The sequence below is a fragment of the Accipiter gentilis genome, chromosome 21 (assembly GCF_929443795.1).
Source record: "Accipiter gentilis chromosome 21, bAccGen1.1, whole genome shotgun sequence".
Classification (NCBI taxonomy): Eukaryota; Metazoa; Chordata; class Aves; order Accipitriformes; family Accipitridae; genus Astur; species Astur gentilis.
The window spans coordinates 6,186,115-6,205,647 of NC_064900.1; the positions used below are offsets into that span (position 1 = coordinate 6,186,115).

A 19,533-nucleotide genomic window follows, 5' to 3' on the forward strand; every position below is an offset into this window, starting at 1 on the left:
TGCTGACATATGTCTTGATAGTGATTCATACTGAAAGGTTTGAGCAGGTTCTACTGATTGAATAATGCAGGTGAAAATGTTTCTCTGAATTGAGGACAGTTTGGGTATGGCCTGTGCAGCCTGAAGAAAGGAGACCTAAGAGCATTTGTGGGTTTGAGAAGTTTACCTGAACATTACCTTATTGTTAATAAAAAGATCTCCCAGAAATTAGGAGAGATTTGTTTAACTCTTCATGTACTACCTATGATGTATTGCCAATGGAAGCTTGCCGTAGCAGAAACAGACTACATGAGTTTACTTGCTTGGGGTTTTTTTTGGTCATACACTGGCAAATCTGTGAAGATTAAAGCATCAAGGCTTCTTTTTCATTCCTTTCACCTGTCTATGCTAGAGCCAATACCCCTATTCTTTTCTTATTTAATACGTGATGTGACATATGAGCCGTGCAGTGGGAAGCTGGGTATCAGCATCAGTTACAATGAAAGAGTGTTTGGAAGACTGGTAAGTCAGGCCAGCTTAAAGCTTAAAAGCAAATCTTTACTAGACTGGAATTCATTAACAATACATGTAGCCAATAGTTCTTAATTGTTATTAGTTATTATCACTGCATATTCAAACAGTTGGTTCTTAACAGTCCTATTCTACATTAGCTGCGAGTGTACAATACCACAGAGTTGATGCCTTGTGGTTGTCCTACAGTCCCGGGTGGTCTTAGTCACCAAGGCTGAGGTCATCAGTCAAGAGCTCTTTCATGAAGAAAGTGACTTCTTTATTCCTCATTTTTTCATTTCCTCGTCTTTGAGGTTTTTATGCTTTTCATCCCTCTTTCCCCCCACCAAAATGGGGGTAATCTCATCTGCTCCCAACATTATCTTATTTTTAGGACAAGCGCTAGCTCTATTTCTGCCAGACATTTTCCCAGCTTTATCTGCTGGAACCAGCATAATCCTGAAGCTTCCTTTCCTGCCTGTTCTATGTCTTTTTTTGTTATCCTGGAGATTTTAGTACTTCTCACATATTTTCCTGCACATATTGCCCTTTTCTGGAGCAATAACGCGAGTATCCATTTGCCCATTTGTGATTATATGTTACTTATATACTGGTGCTTAGCTGTACTACAAAACGTTTATGCATTTTGTCCAGTTCTGCTGTTAGTGTTAGGGTCTTACAAAGTATTACCTACTCATGTCAGTGACCAATTGCAGTGTACTTATGGTTGGATTCAAGGCAAGCAAATATCAATTCTATCCAGCCTAGTGTACTTCTGCTTCACGTGTGCAACAGCCTCTGCTTTGGCTATGCCGTGGATTTTCCAAAAGAAGGAACTTTCTGCTTGTGTCAAACTCTTTCACAGAATCTGTTTGATTTCTCTCTGGTGGTGTGGGAATCTTCTGTGATGCTTTTTAGATTGGAAGGATGGTGAGAATAACAGGTAGAGCTCTGTATAGAAGATGGCTTATTGTTCCTAGCTTTTAGTTGGCTATTGTGCGACCTTCAAGAGCCCAAAATGGTTCTGATTAACTGAGTTTGCTGTCCTTGTGGTCCTTGAACTTTGATTACTTTGCATACACAGAGTTTGACCTGTCTGCCAGGCATGAGGCTGACCATTTGATATGTCATAAATTTCACATTTCTTGTTTGTGTAATGAAACGTTTGGTGTTTTTTCAGAATTTGTTGTAGCACTTCACAAAATGGAGAGGGTGTTCTGTGTTGCTTTTTGGGGGGGAGGGGGGTGGTTTGTTCTGTGGTGTGGAAAGTTGAGATGAAGCTGCTTCCTCTACAGGGGTCTGTGACGCTACCAAATTTTCCATAGTTACTACCGCCACATATGGTTTTCTGTACAATCTGGTCTCTGAGTCTTTTCTTCTATTCTGTGGGGAGTCTTCAGTGAGTATCAGCCAGCAGGCATAATGCAAGAAATCTCAGGGGTCATCAGTCAGAAGTTACATTAGACTATGCCAAATTATATTTCATGCAGTTTTTTCAACTTAGGACTTGCTTTATTTTTACCAGCAGTTATTAACAGAGGGCCAACTTGTCCCAGTTGTCAAAAGATGATGGGAAACTGTGTGTGACAAAGACCACGTTACGATGTCTCTACAAATGAGGTGTGAAGCCTTGAGCTACGTAGCCCTTATCTATAGTGGAGGAAAATAGAAGGCTGCTTCTGGGCACCTCTGTAGACAGGGCCAGGGGTGGAGGTGGTGGTGTAACAGATGAGTTCATCGCTGTGTGGTTCCTGTGGCGTTGCTTACACGGTGTCAGTATAGCATGACACCTTTCTTAAATACAGAGTGAAGTACTGACTATGAAGAGGTGGTTAAAGACTACAGATGTTCTAGTTCGGAAGAGAGGATCCTAGACCTTCTCCGATGTCCTTGCACCGTTATTTTGTTTAGGCCAAGCAGAAAGGGCTGCTGTTTTGGTTCTCGATGTACAACCCCGCTGGCACGGCATGGCATTATGAAGAACCGTGCTACTTGGTTGCACGAAGGGATCTGCAATGATGATTCACTTCATCATTTTATTGCTTTCCTTCACCCCTGGCTCTAACCATGCAGCGTATTATTTTAGCTTTTAATCTTCCACTAATGTCATTGATACTCTAGGGTGAGTGATGCTAGCAGAGTTATTTGTAGGAGTTTCACTGGCAGTAGCACTTGTTTAATTCTTCTTGGATAGACACAAGCTCAGTTTTGGATCTTTGCACTTTAATCTCCTTCTGAGAGAGTTCAGAAAAGAAGGAACAGATTATCGTTCTCCTCAAAATCCTTGTCCAGTCTGGCTTATCTGTCTGTGTCTCTTTCCTTCAAGTCATGACAATGACAGAAATTATTTTTCTTTACTTTAATAGAGGACTTGAAATCCTTAGATGAGATTACACAGTTTCAATTCTGTATTGAAAGTTCTGTTGGTTCTTTTAGCAAGATATGTATTTTTCCAAGTATTGCTTAAGAACTTGCATTAAGAATCTTAACAAACAGTATTTTGAACACCTGGAAGAATAAAAATTGCTTTCCTGCTTAATACCTCCACCTTTAATATTAAATATAATCCTCCAATGTTCTGCACCTGCCAACCCAGAAGTTGTCAACCATACCTTTCAGGAAAATAGCATTGTACCACTCAAAGTGCAAAGGGAAGGTACAACAGAAAAGAAAAATAAGGAATCCTAAAAAAAAAAAGAAAAAAAAAAGAAAAGAAATAAAGTTTTTAGAAAAGGAAACTATGACAGCATTGTACTTATAACCTGTGCGAGTCTTAAGTTGCCTTCTATAAACCATATCTGATAAAATGGAAACATGAAATTTGCATAAAAACGTGACAAAATTTGGGATTGATAGAAGTCATGTCCCAGAGAGATGCATTCAGGGTTATGAAAAGAAAAGAACACCTGCATTTCTTTTATATATGTATATATATATCTCTATGTGTGTATAAACAAAAACTTTTCAAAGCAAAAGTGCATAAGTTTCTTTTCACTCTCCTTCCTCCCCCATCCCTACTGTACTTAGTCCTTTCAGCCTCTTTTTTACAGAAAACAAAAAAAGGTACAGATTTCAATTTTTAGGGTTGCAAGCGATCTTTAAAGATCCGTTCCACTTTAATATTTCTGGCTTCCAAACAATTGCCATTTTACCTAAAAGGGCAACGTGTTTACAGACTGTATGTGAAATCACTTTTGAGAGTAATGTGTTTCCTGAACATCTCTATTTTTAGCACAGTGATAGCTCAAAGCTAAGAACCCTTCCTAATTGGAACTGTACTTGTGGGAACTTAAAGATAGGGTTCTTAATTTTTTCCTGATACGGACACGTCTTAATATGGGAGGCATCTTAGGAAATATGAGACAATCTTCCTCTTATTCATAGCTGTGAGGCTTCTTTCCCCTCCAAGTTGGAATTGTGTAGTTTTCTAGTTGAAAACTAACTGTGGGTGCTTCCAGGGCAAAGTTAAATGTTGAATGTATTTTTAGCTGGCTGGGTTTTTTTTGTTTGGGGTTTTTTTTTATTGTGGGTTTTTTTTTTTTGGTTTTTTTTTTTTTTAAATGCAGTTTAGCAGCTGGGAATAAGGTGAGCCGGAGCAATGTGACTAACGAGTTTTCTGCAGGCTGTCAGCAAGAGCCTCACCAGTGGTACGTTCACCGTCATGCTGCTTTAAGAGAAATGGTGGTAGTGCATGAACCTTCAGAAGTCCTACAAATAAACAGTGGCCTGGAACATTTAGTTAGCATTTTAAGAACAATAAGGGAATGCAGATTTAATAGGCTAATATGTTTAAGTGGCTTTGGTGCCATCTTACTTAACACAGTGGGATTTTCTGCAGCCTGCAGAGGTAGGAAATAGTTCTATACACATTTACTGTGTAGGACTTCCTCCTTTTGGACTTAATGTGTCTTAGAACAAAGAAAAAACAACTCTTCTGCAATTCACCAGTGCAAGAAGCATTTTTAAATACATTAGAGAGATCTTTATTTGTCACTGTGAACATCAGGGCCCTGCTGTACTGGTTATTATTTATTAATGCAGACTTCCAGTCAGTGAGGACAGAAAGGAGATCGCTGACTACATAAAATTCTGGGCTGGTTTGAGTTATAGCTCAGGAGATGGAAAGTTCCTCTCTTGCCCAAATATGAGCTTCAGTCACAGTTAGCAAATATAAAGCCATTAATGTCCTAGGGCATTGTTAGAGTATAACAACTTAAGCTAAAAGAGAGAAATGCACGAGGGAGAGTTTTCTATCAGATGGTTACAGCAGAGGATCTGGTGGCTGGACTTCTGAGTTCTGCTCCAGCATCTCCAGATCTGCCGGGGGAATAATGTAGGTGGTGTTGGCATCACTGTTATCTCTTCATGAGAAAGAAAGTGTGTTTTTAAATAATTTTGAGATTCAAGGAGGAAAGGCTGAATATGTTTGGGAATTTCTGCCCAGTTACTGTACCAACTGATTATAGGGACAGTTGACTACATGTAATTGAAAGCAAACCTCCATTCAATTGACATTAAATAATACAGTATTTTATGTAATAGTCTGTATTAGTACACACAGATGCATAATGAGAATTTATAGGTGTATATAACTCTTAGAATTTTGTTCTTTTTCTTGTAATCTATTGCCCTAAAGTTTGGCTTCTTACCGTATTTCTTTTTTCTGCTTGCGCACGTTGGAGTAAATGGGCAACAATCTTAAAAAAGGTAGCCATAGAGTGGAATAGCAGTTGGTGTTTCGTTTCCTGGCAGCCTTAATGTATTTTGCAAATACCTTTACTGTGGAAGACCCAGGTTCAAATTTTGTTCCTTATGCATTGATTAGTATTTGAGGGGGTTGGGGGGAATGAGGTAGTGCTGGTCTGCAGTATTTCAAAACGAGTTCCTCAGCGTATGAGAAGAAGCTAAGCAGCTCCTCCGTGATAGACCAACTTTCTTTATATAGTTATTTGTAGGGAATATACTTCAAGAGTGCTGAGCTCTTTCTGGGGGAGGTGCAGAGGAGGGAAGGAGAAGGGGTTTAGATCTTCCATGCAAATTACAGGCAGGTTCATCTTTGGTGAATGTAGATGCATCTCAGTTATGATGGCAAAAACTCTTCAAGGATCTCTGCTTTTAATTCCATCAAGGTATATTGAAGAAATAAAATTGTAGTTGTATAATGTGTAGCTTTTTTTATTTGTGAATATTATTTTCACTGTCTTAGCAATTGGGCCTGAAATATTTTTCTGGGCTTAGCGGCAACACAAAGGCATTAGATCAAGAACGTTCCAAGATTCAGATTGGCTGGTATTTGCTTATATCACCACGACTGAATGTTACCAGTTTTAAAATGCTTTTTTGTTGTTCAGGAAATTTTAAAACAGCTTTGATTTCAAACATGAAACTTGGCAAGTGACTGGTCCATAATGTGTTCTAATCACTTCTGGTATTTTGGAAAAGACTTGAAAAAGAATGAAGTTGTTATTTTATTAGAAATCTACTTACCAGTTGCATATCTGAACTTTTCTTCTTCTTTACCTGGAACATAATTAGCATATGGGCTTGCAGTCCTTCACCCAGTAGTAGTGTTAACATGATGGAACTTAATTTTGTATTTTGCTGCACACAGTTTTTTGTTAGAATTTTTTTACTGCTAAAAAAATTATATACCAGTTTCAATTCTGTAGTTTGGTTGACCACTAGGGGGGTGCATTTGATCCCATCTGTTTTGTTTAAACATAGATTATGGAACAGGTTGAATACCCAATCTTACTTTTCTAATAATAATATTTTATTGTATGTTAGGGCTTTTTTGGTTTTGTACTGCAAATGGAGCCAGACTGAATTTTAGTCTTGGCACTTTGAACAGTTCAGCGATTGCAGAAGCCCTACTAGCCTGAGCTTCTACCTAGCGTGTACTCTTCTTACGTATTTGAAGCAGAGATAAATATTGCATAGATTTAAGTGTGTACACACTATAGCTCAAGGTCCCTGGAATAACTACAAACATAATTTGTATTGGACCAGGCTGGCAGGATGCTGAGGTTTTTGAATCCAGTCCTGCAACGTATTTAGATATACTTTGCCTCCAGCAAAAGTAGCCATTCTTTTTAAAAATCCATTTTAAACTTATCTAGTAATTATGCTGTTGCTTTATTAGCTAGATTTTGCAGGATGTGGCTGGCAGTATAAAAACCTTTTTGTTGTTTTTACTAATATTGAAAGTAAATGGAAGATTTTTTTTTCTCCTTTTTTTTCCCAAATATTATTTCGTGTTCTGACACAGTGATCAGATCAAATCGTTGCTGATATGTTCTCTTTTTCTGTATTGTTTCCGGGGGAAAAAAATTACAGTAGAGCTTTGCCAAATCATAATGCAGGAACTGAACTTCCCTGAACTTTTGTATAGTTCCAGCTTGGTCTGAATTTCACTTCTTGTAGGATGATGTCTAATTAAACAAGAATTATATATATGGACTTTACTGGGAAATATTTGAGACCTCGCATTGGTGTTACATTAAAAGTTTAAGCAGCAGATTTACAATACAGTCCAAAGGTCTCAAAGTCCTCTGGTATTAAATTTCCAATGATTTCCGAGATGAATGAAATTGGGGGGGTTTAGTAGCATTGTCCCTGTAATATTGAATCTCAATAGCCTGTACAATAAGATATTGTTCAGTATCCTCCTTGGGCCTTGAGCTTAATATGGCAGTTACATAAACTTGAAATAATGTGAAACTTCTGGGCATGGTTTGTGCATGACATTGTGCAAGATGAAGCTGGTTTTGGACTTCAGGTTAATGGCCTACTGGCAAAAGAATAAATAATGTGCCCAAGTAAAAGAGTGCATTGATTTGTGCTTCTGCGCAGGGTGGGATAAACTCAGTCCGCGCATAATCTGGAAGAGTCCCGATACCACTTTGAGGTGCACCTGCTTATATGAAGTCCAAACTTACCCTGTAGCCCTCACTTTACTTTCTGTTAACTGTACTTTCTATTAAAAGGTAGCGTGTCCCTTCCTACGCGTCAAAGTCCCGAGTTCCTCCCAAGGTCCTTGGTAGGCCTGTAGAGATGCGGGCAGAAGGCCCTTTTAAAAACTACATTACGTGGGCAGAGTAGGCGGCTGCTTAGGAGAGCAAAACAGTGATGGACCTCCTGTCCATCTAAAGTGTTCCAGGGCCCCAGAAGCCACGCTGGCTGTTGCTGCTCTGGAGAGCTGCAGAGTTCTTTCTGCTCCTCTGGCATCAACTAGAACTACAAATTTATGCCTCCATGCTGATACCGCTTCCCTCCTTGTCTTTTTGTCCTGTGAGAGGAGTGTCACACCTTCATCCTAATCCTTTCTCTCTCTGCAGCAAAGGATGGGGAATGGAAGCTCTGCATGAGAACAAGGGAAGGCAGATTCTTGCAGAATCTCACAGAAGAGGAAGGACCTGCTTGTCAGGGACATGGGGTTAGGCTGCTGCGTGAGGGTAGAAGACGTATCGCAAGTCCTGGGAGAAGATCAAAGGTCCCAAAAACATAGATGATGGATCTCAAAAAGGAGCTGGCTTACTAGGTACAGTCTCCTGATGTCAGATTGCAAGGCAATGGACCATTAACGATAAGTCAAGAGCAAGAGTTGTGACAACTTTCCAAAGTTTCTTGCTGTTGAAAACCTGCAGCCTTTACTCACTCAGTTTGCTTTTGCTGTCTCAAGAAAGAGGACAATAAAAGCTATTTTGTCCTTATTTTTGGACCAGCACGAGTAAGCTGAGGCTGTGGTGCTGCGGGTGTTTTCTCCGTACAAGGAAGAGGAAAGTTCAGCGTTAGTAAGAAAGAGGCACAATATAGTGAACTTCATGCCTTGCTGTCCTGGTCTTGGCTGGGATAGAGTTAATTTTCTTCCTAGTAGCTGGTACAGTGCTGTGTTTTGGATTTAGTATAAGAATAACATTGATAACATACCGACATTTTAGTTGTTGCTAAGTAGTCCTTATCCCAAGTCAAGGACATTTCAGCTTCCCATGCTCTGCCAGCGAGGAGGTGCCCAAGAAGCTGGGGGGGGGGGGGGGGGGAGAGGATGGCCAGGACAGGTGGCCCGAACTAGCCAAAGGGATATTCCATACAACAGGACGTCACACTTGGTATATAAACTGAGGAGAGTTGGCCAGGAGGGGATGATCACTGCTCAGGGACTGGCTGGGCATCGGTCAGCAAGTGGTGAGCAATTGCATTGTGCATCACTTGTTTTTCTTGAGTTATATTTCTCTTTTTTTTTAATCTCCCTTTTCTTTACTATTATTAATATTATATTTTTTTATTTCAATTATTAAACCATTCTTATATCAATCTATGAGTTTTACTTTTTTTTTTTTTTTTCCCCCCTCCAATTCTTCTCCCCATCCCACCGGGGGTTGTGGCAGGGGGGAAGTGAGCAAGCAGTTGCGTGGTGCTTACTAGCTGGCTGGGGTTAAACCACGACACTTGCTGATATTGCTGAGTTTATCCCGGAAATATTCAACTGCCATGTTTAATTGCTCAACACTTGGGGATATTTAGAATTCAAAATAAAGATTTATCACTTTGATCTTCTCTGCCATATGTCCCATGAAATGTATGTGCATTGCCATGTGGTTTTTCATTTCACCTCAGTATATTGCCTTTCATCCAAGATCTTGCCCTTTCATAGATAAGGGTCAGACTGAACTTCTTCAGGGCAGATCTGTGAAGAAAGTGGAGAGGGAGTACCCATTAAACTGCAAGTATTACGTGTACACAGTGTCTCTGTGGGGATAACTGAATGTCACCTCCTGTACCAGAAATCTGCAACAAAAAGGCTTTAACTGTGCAGGGCAGTGGAAATTCAGGACTACAACTAAAGGAGGACCCTGTTTCCAAAGAAGAATTTAAGGATATGTGATTACTTTAAAATTTTAGTCATTAAAACTAATATCCTTACTCTAAGAAAAGAAGCCAGATGATCTTCCCTGACCACAGTGGCTGCAATTTTTATTTTAGTTTGCTTTGCAAGGGAGCCAGTTTCACAAGTAGACCGTATCAGTGCAGAGTAACATGACTAAGTCATATGCTCACACAGTGAAAAGCTTGTATTTCTGAGTTCACAACCAAATTCTGTATCAGTTTTTAATAAGATTTTTTTACATTTTAAGATACATTAAATACTACATTGTTCTGGCTCATGCACGTCTCCATTACTTGGATCTTACAATTTTGATTCCTTTCTTATTTGATACATTTCTCACTTCTGAATCATCAGTCAGTTTTGGATGCAGTCAATATTTACATTCTTTTTCTCATCCTTAATGAATCTCTTTAATGATAACAGTCCTAGCACCTATTGCTCGGCATCGGAGTAGATTCTTCTTTCTATTCTTATCTAATACCATTGATTAATAACCCATTGCTTCCTATCCGTCAGTTTTTATCCACCTTATTGTGTTATTATCCAGACCATAATTCTCTAGTCTCTCTATGAGCTTCCTGTGTGGTACTGTGTCAAAGGCCTTGCTAAAATCCAAACAAATGATATCCGCCACATTTCCTTTAGCCGCCCAGTTTGTCACTGCACTGAAATACCCATCACAATGAAACATTTATTGATGTAAGTTTCTGTGTTAAACCAGAATAAGTGTGAAGGTTCTGCTGTGATTATACGATAGAGCCTGCTTCTTAACAGGTATTATCATTCTATGCACTAAAGATAATTTGAGCCATGGGAGATGATGCCATTCAACAGGAGCGGTGAGGCTGTGAAGATCAAAGCATTATGAACCTTGAAAAGAAGTGGGAGAAGCTTATATGCTACAATAACTTGTAAAGGGCATAAGCAAAGTCCTCAAGCTGTATTCCAAGAGATGCTCAGAGCATATCAGCTTCAGAGCTGCTTCACAAAAAAGCTGTATCTTTACAGAAAGAATTGTTTGGGCAAGGCCTCGTGAAAGCTGCATGCTGTCACTGTTCCTGTTCCTTGGGAACATAAACAGGATCTAGGGACAGCTTGTGCAAGAAAACAGTTGGAATAGGGAATATCATGGTTTTCAGCAGCCAACTTGATTACCATCATCGCCCCTGTGTAGGAGGAAAGCTTCAAGAGGTATTTAGAAGGATGCTGGGTCCCACCTGGCTGTAGCAGAACTACCAGTTAAACTGCGCTTTAGGAGTCCAGGGCAGGTCTCAAGTGCAGTTGTAAAGACACTAACTCTTCAGCGGGTTGAGAAGTTGAGCTTCTAATGTGCTTTCACAGCTGGGCTTCTCAAGTGCTTGTTGCTTATTCTGTTAGCAGTAGGAATAAATGAGAGGGGTGGACTGTGCTATTAAGGGATCCGACATGTTTAACGGGTATGAGGGCCCTTGTGGTGAAACTGCATCCAGTACCTGTTTCAAAGCCACCGTTATGGTGGATTATGCATCGTGGCTTTTATTCAGTTGAGTGTCTCTAACTCTCTGAAACTCAAATTTCAAGGAGTGTTAGTCTTTGCCCAAAGGCAGTATTTTTCATACTTGAACGAAAATAGTTCAGATGCTGTTGGGAAGTGAGGGGTATGTGAAAAGTAGCCAAAAATACACCTTTTTCCTGATTAAAATGCTTTTCTAGCTGAAACAGCCATGGTTTGGAAATTAAAATGTGTAATGGATACAGTCTTCACTGGGAAAGTAAACTCATAAGATGAATGCCATAAGGAAGACGAAATCTCTGTGGGCACGCAGCTTTGCAGTGAACTAGTAACAGATGGAGATTTACCATTTTGACAAAGAAACCTTTGGTCTCCTGTTGTCAGTTCTTGCAGTGGCAGGAACCCTCGATCCCAGCATTACACTGTAGGTTTTCCTCTGGTCCTGTTCTATTAAATCACAAAAACCAGGTTTCTCCCACCAGCAGCCCTGTGACCCCAGTTTGAGCCTAGGATTAGGAAGAAGCCTGGTTCAGCACTGCTATACTATAAAACTGGCCATGAGTTCAAAGACAGAACTGGAAATGACCAAAACTCCTTTGTACTTCTGAAAGAGTACAAAAGGCTCCAGTTCAGGAAAAGGTTCCTTTTTGGGAGGATTCTTTAAGCATAGGCATTACTTCCCCCCCCCCCTTTTTTTTTTTATTCTATTGCCTTAAGACAAGAGAAGGGTGACAAAATAAACCTGCTTATAGAGACCTAATATCAACTAAAGTGAATTCACCTTAAAAATCAGTAGTGTAATGCTGGATCTATGTTAATAGGATTTGTTCTTTTGCATTACTGATGAGCCTAGACAGAACATTGTGCTGATGTGTCTATACTGGTTCCAATTTCAAAGTTTGCTTATTTGTTGTTAGATGAGGAGCCTGTACAGCATCGACCTCCCTCTCTGATTTCTGTGACACAATTAGTCCATGGCCCTGCTTATGTTTTCAAACCCAAAATGCCAGAAAGTAATCTGGGCTATATCCTAAGTCAATGTTTGGATTCTGAAGCTGGAATGAGGTCTCTTGACTGGCCCCTGAGCTTATTTGAAAACTCTCTTGACAGTAATGGGCTTGATTTTTTTTGTTCATTGTTTTGGTTTTTTGGTCGTCGTTGTCCCCCCCCAACACCCTTCCCCTGGTTGTTGAAGAAGGCTTTCTTAATATAATCAATGTGGTTTTTCCTGAGTAAGGACTTTGGTATTTTACTTTCTGTGAACAGTTATTTGTAGCGGTTGCTTCATCATTGATTTGCAGTTCCAGAAGTGAGAGCAATGATATGAGCAAGTAGTTTGAAAAAGATCAATTGACTAGTGTTGTAAATTCTATGTAGAAAATTCAAAAGATATCGATAAGTGTTCTGCTCTGTTCTCTCCTAGCCTTCCCTCTCCTCATAACTAATCAACTGTATATGATTCTCATTAACTTGCTCTAGCTGACTTCAAGTATTCAAGGAAAACCAAACCCTTACAGATACGGACCTTCCTTATTGCAAAGAGGTTGCAGAAGGCTGGCTTCTTCTGAAATGTTTTCCGATGACAAATGATACTTTTTTCCTTCTCTTTAATTTTTAGGTGGAGTGAATGTGGTTCCTATGAAAGTGGGGGACTAGACCATGAACGTGAGTCAGGCCCACTAGAGTCAGGTGCCATACAAGTCGGGGGATATTGCTTATGAACTTTGGTCGTTGTACAGGCAGTAGCTTTGCTTTCACAGTTTTCAGGCTCTGCATAAACTTTATGGCAAGCGAGAACCACGAGAAAGCAGAGCAAAACATGTTTACCTTCTAATATTTGTTTCTAAAGCCTTTACTGAGAGCTAACACTTGCTCTCCTGTTAACGCTCTACTAACATACCTCATTCCTGACCTGCCATACTCCTCATTCTTGCAATTCCAGCTCTTGGGCCTCTCTCAAGCAGAAGTTCACCGGCTGTTCTTGAGCCACGTCCCTTGCTTTCCAGAAGGGGATGAGAGCGCTCCTTTCAGACAACGGTCCCCTGCCCCACAGTGCACGCTAAGCATGCTCACCCGCGCGCAGGAACGCGGGTCCTGCTTAAGAAGCTGCCTCTATTTCTACCTCTTACTCATACATACCTGTCTAAATAATTTCATCTCGAGGTCACAGGTTTCTCAGTTTGTAAAAGGAAGACGTTATTAAAGTGGCAATGATTGATATTCTGGGTTTAATGAGGTTTTCTGTAGGTTTTGCTCTGGGTTTAACTCCAACTTGTAGCTAAAATAGCTCTTTAAGATGCTCTCTGGCTGCCTGTGTTGTATGTCAGGTGTTCAGTTAACTGAAGTTATTTAATTGAAGTTTTTGAGGATGGCGGTGAACACGCTTTCCCAGCGAGCTGTTTCCAAGGCTCCATTTCTGTTAACGGGTGGATCGTAGTGCGTGCCCCGAGGAGAGGGGCTGCTTTATCTGCAGGCACTGTGCCCTGGTGCTTAACTTGCAGAGTAACGCTAGATGTTGGGTTTCCTCCTTTTCCCTTCCAGTCAGAAGAAAGCGCACGAAGCGGGAAGAACTTCAGGTTAAAACTACTAGGAAAATCCAGGGAAGAGCAGTTGTCGGGATAGTGCCCAGCATGGGAAGGGGGTGCTGTACCTTTGGGTTTTGATAGGAGAGGGCTAAATGCTTCCTACTTCTCTACAAGAAAATGGGGGTTTTGGACAAAATTCACTGTCGTGAAGTCCATGCACCGATTTATTCCTATTTAGGTCATCAGAATAGGGCTTCGGTGGAGCAGTCTGTATGCTGGCTCTCTGTACAGGGATACATTTCGCCCTCAGTGAATGCTCTTTGTTTTCTCAGTTGAGGTCAGTTTTTCATTGCAATCATGAAAATAAATAGCTTTGGATTGCAAATACCACTGCCCCTCTCCTTCCCCGCCAGCAGGCCAGCGTTACAGTCCTGAAGATGTTAGAAAAGGGTAAATTTGGAAGGGGAAGGAAGGGAAAGAAATGGAAGTCCAGAGGCTGGAGCTGTTATCACCTATCTGATGGACTTACCATTTTTTTTGCCTGGATTTCTCCATTGCTCCTCTGTCTATCTTACTAGATGCTAGTCAGCAGAAAGGAGGAGTGTTATTTGATATAAAGATTGTCTAAAGGACGAGGAACACGTTTCTCAAATGGTTCCTTGAAGAAGAATTTCATCCAAGCCTATAAAGGTTATCCTGTGGCAGCATCGTCCTAGTGCCTCTGTCGGGGGCTCTTGTTCCTTCGTTCGAATGCTCAAGAATTGGTTCTGCCTAAGATTTGATAATTCTTGCTGTGCTGTCCCCTTCCGTACTCTCTGCTTTGCCTCCTGCTTTTCAATACCTCTGATCTTGACGGAGTGGAAAAGTTAAACCTAAAAATAAGTTCCCGAGCCTGTTCCCATGTGTGGTATAGACGTGTGTATGAACAGGTTGGTGTGACAGTATATCATCTGATATAGCGCGTTTCTTTTTAAACATCTGTGGGGACGGATTGGGAAGGCTCATGTAACACTAAAGTCTGAAGAACTGGATTTTTACTCGTGGGAGAACAAAGAAAAAATTTCACTTAGGAATTGCCCCCGGTCTGTGGGACAGTCAAAATCAGCATTAGATTCTCATCCAGGATTATTTGCGGATCTCTCTCAGTGTGTTGCTGGTGATGAGAATAGCTTTGACTTTGAATGGGGTAAATTAGGCAAGTTCTGCTGTCACCTTTTAAAAATAAAATTTAATCAAGTTTTGATTTGTTCCTTTAATGAATCATTGGTACATTGTATGTGTCTCTGTAAATTGCTGTATGGTTTGTTATTATGAGGCCAAATCCTGACAACTTATTGCAAAATTGTTTTAATTTATTATTAATATTTTTTGTTTTTCTCATTTCTTCTGGTTTTGGAGCCTTTATAATTAGACATAATTAAAACCACAGGTTTTAAACTCCAGTCTAACATTTAAACTCATATTTATGGTGCAACCCCTGGAGTTTTATTGTCATTCCAACTGCATTTTGAAAAAAAAATAATATTTTTTTTTTGCATCTGTTCAAATGCTATGTGTACAGCTACCACTTCTTAATCATCTGTTTTGCACAGTAAAATGACATTTATTTTACACGATAAGAAACCTTGCAGTTTTATAGAGTAGCTATTTTATATCCTTTAACAAAAGGGTGCAAGGGACCTTTTGCCTTGTATGCTTTAAAAACAGCTTTCCTCTTTTTGAACTTGTCTTTCTCTGCTCTTCCATGCAACAGTCTGAAAGTGCTACATGCTGTAGAACGAATTTTAAAAAAAATGTTGTTGGCTGGCATTATGTAAAACCATATTTTTCCTTTTGGTGCGTATGTTCTGGTCCTAGCAATGTCCTTGTTTTGCTGAAATTAACATTTTTTCCCCTCACAGTCGTTGGTATGTGGTGGTGTTTTTCTGTCTTCTTTAATTGTGATGCTTATTTTTTTTTAATTAGTATAAGGTTGATTGTTAAAATTAAGTGGCAGAAGGCTTCTTTCCAAGTTATTCAGAGATCTTTTGCTGAAGAAATATATTTTGCTACTCTCAATTGCCTTTTTCCCCTTCTTCTTTCATTGCAAACTACTCTGGGAAGAGCTTCTTTTAACAAAAAAAAAAAGGCTACGCTTGACTGATAATGCATTGCTTTGGATGGTGAAACATTATGAAAGTTTAATTTTTAATTAAATCTGAAATACCAATTATAACTGAAAGAGATTTTAACCTGTTTCTTTTCAGACTGCCTGAAGTTACATTGTAGATGCTGAAATCACTGCACCTTAAAAACAAAAAGATTAAGCTGCACTGCATTCCTGTAAGTAAAAGCTTTTCCGGTACCTTTTGTCCGTATTTTTACTCTATATGCATCCCAAGTGTTAGCATAGTAGCTGGTCTTGGATAAAGGTCAGAGTCCCCTTGAATGGGATTTAGAAGTTCAAAGGATGTTTTATTTAAAAACTAAAACAGAATTTACATCTTGCAGATCTTTAATTTCAGAACCCTGAATAGATCATTCTCTTCTGCTTTGTTTTGAATATTATTAGGAATAGTGTACATCTCGGTGTTTGTTGACTTACAGTTCCTGTCGCTTTGTCAGTGAGGATTTCTGCACTTCGGTGCAGAGATAACAGAAAGTAGCAGAAGATTCCTTATAGCATAAAATATAGGTTATTCTCTTTTCGTGATGTCATAACAAATTCTTCTCCTTTATACAAGGAAAAAACCAAACAACTTTCTGATGACATCACAGGGAGCTTCAGCTGCTTTAGGCTGTAGATGAAGGCAGAAATGCCGAATTCATCTGTGCTGTGACACAACAAAACAGTCAAAATAATGTCTTGCGTCTCTCAGCAAGAAAGGAGTCTCTTTCTAAGAGCATAGTTATTCCATAAATGCAAGTCAGATCGTACATCAGTCGGATCTACCCTTATTTAGAATCTGCTTATTGAATATATTTGGGACAATAATTAAGATTTGGAACTTCAGTGGCAGAACAACAGGCACGCAAAAGAGGATTGGAAAATATAGCAGATTCAGATACTCTGAATTTAATGAAATAATATATGAATAAAAATCCAGGAGCTTGTAGATAGTAGGAAAAAATTTATTTTAGTTGGACGGTACAAAGCTGTGGAATATTACAAGGCAAAGTCGGTTTGTTTTCTTGTTTAAGATCAAAATGTGCAGTCTGTAAGGAAATCCAGAGCCTTCTTCCAAAGTGGTACTTTCGTACTTCAGTGTTAAAATATTTTAACTATTACATGGGATTTTTTCTGCACCCCCCCTCCCCTTTTGTTTTTTTTTTTGTTTTTTTAAATTGTATTTTAATGATTTATTTTAAACTAGTTGAAGGGTACAATACACTGTGGGCAGCTAATGCATGCCCCTTCCAGCGTGGAGCGCCAAGCGTGACTCAGGCAGGCAGATTGTGCCATTCTGGCTCCACTCCACTGTGTTTTTACATTACTGGCAAGGGCCATGCCATTGTGTTGTTTAAATATTGTGTATTAACTGCAGGCTGTGGCCAGTGAATGGTATTTAACATTTTCTGTTCATCATTCCTGAATATGAGCAGCTTCCCTGGCCACCAGAGGTTAACCTTGCAATTACACTGGTGAGCCAAGTTGAAAACACTTGTGGATTTGCTGGGTCCAGCAGCAATTTAAAGGGAGGTGATGGGGGGAAAAATGGGGGAACACTTCTGAATCTGTGAGTACAGAATTTCAAAGTTGTCTTGCGATTTTGCGTGAACACCCAGGAGAATTGTTGTTGGAAAGTAGAAGTAATTCTCTTTCCAAAATGCAGCAGCAGAGTGAGGAGTGAATCAAGGCTAGTTCTCTGAATCCTTAGGATCCAGATGGTCAGTAAGTCCTGCTCGGACAATCCTAAGGCAAAACACCAGGTAGCAATATATGGGCCTGATGATTGGTGCTGGCTGGAATGGGCTTTTTTTTAGTTACATGAGACTCTAGACTTTGGAGGGGAAATAAATACACAAATGTAAAACTCGTATATAGGGATTTTATTTTATTTTATTTTTTAATCAAGGGTGTCAAGCACATCAAAGCAGAGATGTTGAGCAGGTTGCTCAAGGTCAGAGTAAATCAGTGGTCAAACTGGGAAAAGAGTGTGGGATCATGACTCCCAAGTCTGTTCTGTTCTGCCTATTTTTTCTTTCCGTTCCATGAAGTAAAGGTCCAAGTCTTTGAGTTTCTTGTGTCATTTGCTTTTTCCAAAAAAACACCCCACCTGTAAAGTTCCAGCTGCTTCTAAGTTCTGTAGCCTTGGCATACAGCCTGTCTCTGGAATACAGAAGAACAAAGTGGGGGAGCTTTCATGTACGTGCATGTGCTCTGTAAAACGAGGATGTGATTCTTGCTCTACCTTGTGTCCGTGTAACTAGTAACTTGGCACAATAAAAATGGGAGCATCTTCTTTTAGAAGAAAGTATGCTTTAAGGATTTCCTTTGTTACCTACGTATGTTTGCTGTAATCTGGTACTTCTAATTCTAAGATCTTTAATAAAGTGAACTTCCCAGTATGGCATTCCTGTGTTAACCCAAAAACAGCAGGAAGAAAAGGCAGGCTCTGCTCTGGTAGTTTTCTGGGGTCTTTTGTATTGGATTTCTTTAGCTGAAGGGTGGAAAACTTCCTTTAGGGTAGGGATGTCCCTAAAGCAACTGGTTAATATAAGATGGGCCAAATTGTCAGCTAATACAAAAATATGCTTGACTCGATACATGGCATTAGACAAAAATACAGATTCACAACACATGGACATCTGGCAGGCAGTTGCATAAAAACTCAGCCTTCTAAATGTAGTACAGGCATGCTCTTAATAGGAAAGGTCCGTGGCCTGGATTCTTGCAATGTTGGGTGCTTTGGCCGTGTTTTGCTGTTTACTAAAGTTACGTGGGTTGATAGGCAAGTAGATCCATAGAGGTCTGTGGGACTGCTCAAATACTTAACTTTAAGGATGTGGTTAAGTACTTTGCTGTTTGTAACTAACCCCAAATAGGATTAAGTCAAGCATGAGGAGTTACCTCTGCTCACATTCAGCATCTGCTTGATTTTAGAACCAGACAACGACAGCGTGTTGTGTGCGGAGGAAAAGGATTCTGTATGCACAACCTGAAAACCTATACAGGAGACGCACTGGATGTGCTTTCAAAGCAATGGTTTTAGTTACATTGCCATCGGCTAAGGCCAATAAGGAGTATACGACACGTTATTTTTCTTAAAAGAGAGGTTTGTCGAGTTTTCAGCCTCATGCAGCCTTGTGATCTGATTACTGACCAAGAGATCCGGTGTGCTAATTTTAATGGATGCTGGCTCACGGAGTGGCATGGGACAGGTCGTTTAACTTCGCTCTGCCTTGTCCACCAGATCACTTTTTCAATCTGGCTCAAACTGATACAGCTCTGTGAACATTACTGAGTTAGCGTTTGCAAAGCGTGGAGGAGGAATAGCAACCATTGTTATTATTAATAAGTATATTGTGTAGACAGATCGCGAGGGATGGAGATACAGCCACTCATGGGGGTGATCTTTCACAACTCACTTGTGCCTTTGTTTAATTCCATCACTCAAAGGTATCAAGGCCAACTCCAATTTACAGAAGTATTTCTCATGTCACTCTCCCTACTGTTGAGTATTTTATTGTTCGTGTTCTCTCTCCGTCTGTTTCTCTGCTACTCTCCTCCATGCTGAATTAACCTTGCATACCAAACTTTATTCCCCTTTTTTTGTATTATGCAGCAGAGACATTTGTGTAGCCTCCAAATTACAGAGAGCAAATTCATTTTGTCTAGCGATTGTTTGCTGATGATGTATGAAACAGACAGAAGACAGTTTGAATTTTCATAAGTTCAATTGAGCTTGCAGGCATAAGGAAAGGAACAGGCAGAACCCAAGCCAATGTGACACAGTAAGCTGGCATCCCGGAGCGCGTGCTGCATGGGTAGCGTCAGGATGTCAGGGCTGAGAAGGGCTTCGTCCATCACAGCAGTGCTTTTAAACGAAGGAAGAGTTTTGAAACAACAAACAAGCTACCTTACTGCGTTCTTTACAGCACAAGAATCCTCCCAGTTCCTGATGGGTACGGGATCTGTCCTGCCCTCCTGTAACTTGGTG

General features: G+C 40.0%; 1 protein-coding gene across 1 annotated transcript in view; it reads left to right on the forward strand.

Annotated features, from left to right (window-relative positions):
* ZBTB20 (zinc finger and BTB domain containing 20) overlaps positions 1–19,533 on the forward strand; it is a 458,636-nt gene that overhangs the window by 127,586 nt on the left and 311,517 nt on the right. The window contains exon 4 of the mRNA XM_049824981.1: positions 15,640–15,715. The gene's annotated coding sequence lies outside the window, so the exon portion shown is untranslated. The remainder of the gene's footprint in view (positions 1–15,639; positions 15,716–19,533) is intronic.